Below are 5,971 nucleotides of genomic sequence, written 5' to 3' on the forward strand. Positions count from 1 at the left end.
ACTTGGTACGTCGTTCTATAACTATTGGCAGTATCGTTGTGGTTATCACCACCACGGATATTTTCTGTCACAAAGTTCTTGTTTACTAATATTTATATATATATTTTTTTAATTTTCACAAAAATGTATATATATACAACTTTTATTTTAATTAAATATAAAAATCAAATCTGAATGAAAGGATTAAATTTTTAGAATTCTAACTTGACAAATTTGCCGAACGGCATAAGAACAGTTTCGAAAGAATATCTAAAATTTTTCAAAATAAAGGATCGAATTAATTGTCGAATAAAAAACACCAACCTGACAAATTTGCCAAACGGCATAAGAACAACACCAGTCGATACTTTTTAATCAATCAATAATTGTAGGAAGAATTATTAATAATAGAGGGATTTGAGTTAGAAATTGCTAAGAAGGAAATAAAGTATTAGAACCCTATTTGCCGAACGGCATAAGAACAGTCTCGATAGAATATCTAAAACCTTAAAGGAAAATTATTAAAATTATAAGGAAAACAGCGTAACAAATTTGCCGAACGGCATAAGATGTTAACAATAGAACTACAATTTGCCGAACGGCATAAGAATAGATCCAGCTGAGTTTCCTTAAAATCTTTAATAGATATAGGATCAATTAATAATCGAATAAAAATACCAGTATAACAAATTTGCCGGACGGCATGAGATGTTAAGTGTACCCTGTAAAAAAAAAAGTATTGGGAGGTACGGGATTCCGCATTGCGAGTGCCAACCTGCCAATGCGGTATTCGCGAATTACCGCATTGGGTGTCGTGGTGAATACGGAAATCAAGGGGTCCCAATGCGGTGCCAGTTTTAAGCTTTAAAAAAACGAAAATACGTGACAGGAGGAAATAATTAGTGTCAGTGGAGAAATATGCGAGTTAAAGGAATGAGAAAACAATAATAGTGAGTGTAAAATGAAATTTCAAGAAAAAAAGGTAAGTTGAACTGTCAAATATGGGCCCAATGCGGCATAGGCTGATTTCAATGAGCCACAGCAAAAGCAACTTTGACTGGTTTGAATGGCGTGAAATAGGTAAACAAACATTTTCTAACACATTTGTCTCCGTACACAGACACTTTTCACTAAATCTGCCAACGTACAATTGGTAAGCATCTTCTAAATTACAATAATCGAAAATATTGTTTAGATTCATGCAGAAACGTGGTTATAAAATAAAAAATTGGAAAGTAATGTAATGCAAATCATATGTCAGCTGGGCCACTGTGTTCGCTCGATTTGCTCTGCTTGCTTCTGCCCTCTACTGGCGACTTGCACTATGTACCGATTGTGTACCGCATTGAAAGCAGCCTACGCCCTATTGGACTCATATTTGACAGTTCAACTTACCTTTTTTTCTTAAAATTTCATTTTTACACTCACTATTATTATTTTCTCATTCCTTTAACTCGCATATTTCTGCACTGACACTAATTATTTCCTCCTGTCACGTATTTTCGTTTTTTTTAAAGCTTAAAACTTGCACCGCATTGGGACCCCTTGATTTCCGTATTCACCACGACACCCAATGCGGTATTTCGCGAATACCGCATTGGCAGGTTGGCACTTGCAATACGGAATCTTGTACCTCCCAATACTTTTTTTTTTACAGGGTAGCGCTGTAATTTGCCGAACGGCATAAGAACAGCACCAACTGATAATTTTCAAATGATTAATAAAGTGGAAAGAAAATTTATTTTCTTATTTTTAATATTGTGAATTTTTATATTCCATAAAAATTTTATAAAAATCTATCCCACCGCTGCCACCATAAGCTTGTTACGAACGAAAAATAAATTGTATTTATTTTTATTTATTTAATAATTTATTTATTAATTATTCGCCGGAGGAACCAAGCTGCCAATACCTGAGAGAGAAATCCTAATCAGATAATGTTTATTTTTGTGGGTTCGATTGATTTGATCGCCGATAGAAGACGAAACTGCCAATGAATATAAATAAATTCCAAAAAGTATCTTATTTCCTTTGAGATGAAAATTTAACACTTAATATTTAACAGAAAGATAAAATTTTAATAAATAATAAGACTCACAATTTCGTATAATTTAGCTTAGTTTATTAACATTAAAGAGATTTAATTATAATAATGCTTGCTTGATACAATAAGAAAATAATAAAAGGGAACGATACATTTGTTATCTTACTTACAGTATATTCTTACACTCTACCGCCTGAAAGATGGAGAGAAAGGGAGGATATCTTTGACTCACCGTTCTTTCGACGGGCAAATTGAATAAAAGGTGTACGCTTACTCGTACTATCCACGTCTCGAAACGCGGTATCGGTACCCGTTTGAGTATAGACGGCGCAAGTACAATCCGCACAACTGGCCGGTTATAAGAACGAAAAATTATTTAATTAATATTAAATTATTTAAACAATTTCTCACTACATCAAATCACCGATAGGTACTTGCCGGTTTAAGATTTAATTTAAGTTAACGTCCGCCCAAATAAAACCCAAAAGTTAAAATTTGAAGCCAGCACGCGGACGGGTCTAAAGTAAACTATTATTCGGATTCTACGAATAGCTAATGTGATACAGCGAATAATAATTTTAAAACTATTATTCGGATTCTACGAAAAGCTAATGTGATACAGCGAACAATAATTTTTTTAAATTCTTGAACTATTATCTGGTTCAACGAAAATCTATCGTGATACAAAAGAATATAATAATTTTTGAATTTAAAGCAATATCCCGATTTATTATCTAGCTCAACGAAAATCTATCGTGATACATTAGAATAATAATTTCAGAACGCCTCGCGAATTAACTCTTAAACTTTTATTTGTTAAGACGAGCAAAAATTATCGCATAAACGCGTCACAAAAGATACTGAAGCAACTTTAAGACTGAAGACTAGAGCTTGTGCCCTGGCTTTTATAGCAGCTCTGCACAATGCAAAATGGAATAGATGAAATGGGGGTTGCACGGAATTAGGAGTGGCAATACCATATTTGGACATGCAGTATAGGATTCTGAGAATTTTTCAATAGCACATCTTCCACAATCTTTTAATTCTAGGAATCAAATATGAGTTGCAATGTTAAAGAGTAACTATAGCCGTCTTCTTGTTTCTTTATTTACATGAAATTAACCCTGCACGTGTTAACCCTTTAACGTCCAGCGGTACATATGCTGTACCATAAAGAATAAAAAAACCTATCTTCAAATAGGGTTAATATATTTAATAACAAAATGATATCTAGAGATTTTCGGGGTCGCTGATTACGAATCTAATGTCAGATTTTGAAAATTCAAAATGGCGGATCCAGTATGGCGTACCGAAAAGTTTAAAATTTGATGGATTTTCATGAAACTTGGTATATAGGGGTTTTCGAGGTCGCTGATTACGAATCTGATGTGAAATATTAAAAATTCAAAATGGCGGATCCAATATGGCGGACGAAAATATTAAATTCGATGGATATTCATGGAATTTGGTATTTAGGGGGTTTCGAGGTCGCTGATTACGAATCTGATGTAAAATTTTAACAATTCAAAATGGCGGATCCAATATGGCGGACGAAAATATTAAATTCGATGGATTTTCATGGAACTTGGTATTTAGGGGTTTTTGAGGTCGCTGATTACGAATCTGATGTCAGATTTTGAAAATTAAAAATGACGGATCCAATATGGCGGACGAAAATTCAAAATTTGATGAATTTTCATGGAACTTGGTATCTAGGGGTTTTCGAGGTCGCTGATTACAAATCTGATGTAGGATTTTGAAAATTGAAAACGGCAAATCCAATATGGCGGACCGAGAATTTTAAATTCATGAATTTATATGGAGCTTTGAATCTAGGGGTTTTCGATGTCACTGATTACGAATTAGATGTCATATTTTCAATATTCAAAATGTCGCATTTAAAGATAATGGATAAATTTTAGAAACTGTGTTAGGTCTTTAATAATTTTTAAATACGAAACCAACTTACACTTTGCGTGACCCAGAACTAACGACGTGGACTTAGTAAGCCACTAGTTCCAAGCTACATTGGATTTATAATCAGCTACCACAAAAACCCCTACATACCAAGTTTCATAAAAATCCAACGAATTTTAAATTTTAGGTCCGCCATATTGGATGCGCCATTTTAAATTTTTAAAATCTGACTTAAAATTCGTAATCAGCGACCCCGAAAACCCGTAGATACCAAGTTCCATGAAAATCCATCGAATTTTAAATTTTCGGTCTGCCATATTGGATCCGCCATTTTGAATTTTTAAAATCTGACTTAAAATTCGTAATCAGCGACCCCAAAAACCCCTAGATACCAAGTTTCATAAAAATTCACCAAATTTTAAAATTCCGGTCCGCCATATTGGATCCGCCATTTTGAATCTTTGAAATCTGACATCAGATTCGTTATCAGGGACCCCGAAAACCCCTAGGTACCAAGTTTCATGAATTTTGAATGGAAAAAAAAATTTGGACGTTAAAGGGTTAAACTTCATCACACCTGCTATTCCACAAACTTTTTAATTCTAAGAATTAAATGTGAATAGCAATCTTAAAGAACAACTATAGCCTCCTTATGTCTCTTTCACTTTTATATGAAATTGAGACTAACCCTATACGGTTTAAACTTCATTGCAATGTGGTAGTTGGTTTTGAAGATGTAACTTATATTTTATGTTCCAACACTTCTTCAATTTTAGGAGTAAAAGGATAGAAAATAGGAGAAGATTGATATATGCATAGTGCATTGCTTCTTAAGAATCTCCAGTTACATTATCAATAACTATAGATTTTGCTTGTGTGCGTAAAGTACCAGCGTCGCATGACTCAATGCACCTAGCCGCGAAGGAGAAGAGGAGAAAAGACAGTAGTATGAATTGAATTACGCGAATATCCTCCCCTTTTCACATCTTACATCTCCTTTTTCAGCAAATTTTATAACAATAATTGGTTATTATTTTGATTATTTACACATTACATATATTACATGTATTGTCGTAATTAATTATTACGAGCCAATTAGTTATAGTCCTTTATAGAAAATTAACAAAATAGATAATATGAATAATTATAATAATAATAAAATAATCAACTTTTTACATAATTGATTATTGATAAAATATGCATATTTTACAATAATAAATAGGAAATAATAGAATTTATTCTTTCTATTTTAATTGTTTTAATTGAATGAATATACATAGATATATACATACTATATATATATATATAGACATAATGTATCTTCGAGACATCAATGCGTATCGGTTTACGTCTGTTAACGCACGTGGTTGCCGGGGACTGTAGTAGTTAAGTGTCCATGTGCAACTAGATATTAAACATTGACACTTTTCCACTTTTATATTTAATTTAATATATATATATTTTTTTTATGAATTATTAATAATATTATTAACGTTACGATTGTTCGTAACAAATCTTCATGTTGTTTTAGTGTTTGATTAAATCGCGATATAGAATTTCCTAAGTTTTGAGTTATTTCTTTTCTGCTTAAGTTCATCGCATTGTTTTCTTCTTCGTCGGAACTTTCTTCGCTTCCACTAACTGGTGGTTCTATCGTTATTACTGTTTTTTCTGAGCTTGGAAAATTTACATTTTTGGGTAGCAATTATTGTGGAGGTGCACTTTTAGGTCCAGGCATGTTTTTATAGCTGCTGGTGGAAGTTTTAAACTAGAAAGCAAACTTCTACTAGGTTTTTGAATAGGAGGATTTGGTATCTCTATATCTTCTTCAGTAATATCTTCGTCTGAATCTTTATCTATTGTTATTACTCTAGGTTGTGTTGCTCTTTTTTGTGATACTCTTGATCCTATTGTACTTTGATTTAAGTTACCTTTTGATGTTGATGGTTTTAGTATTGATTTTTGAGGATTTACATAGACTTTTGTCGGTGGTTTCTTTGGTTTCTTTGGGTCATTATCAAGTTTTTTATT

Source organism: Leptopilina heterotoma, unplaced genomic scaffold (assembly GCF_015476425.1).
Source record: "Leptopilina heterotoma isolate Lh14 unplaced genomic scaffold, ASM1547642v1 Lhet_12, whole genome shotgun sequence".
NCBI lineage: Eukaryota > Metazoa > Arthropoda > Insecta > Hymenoptera > Figitidae > Leptopilina > Leptopilina heterotoma.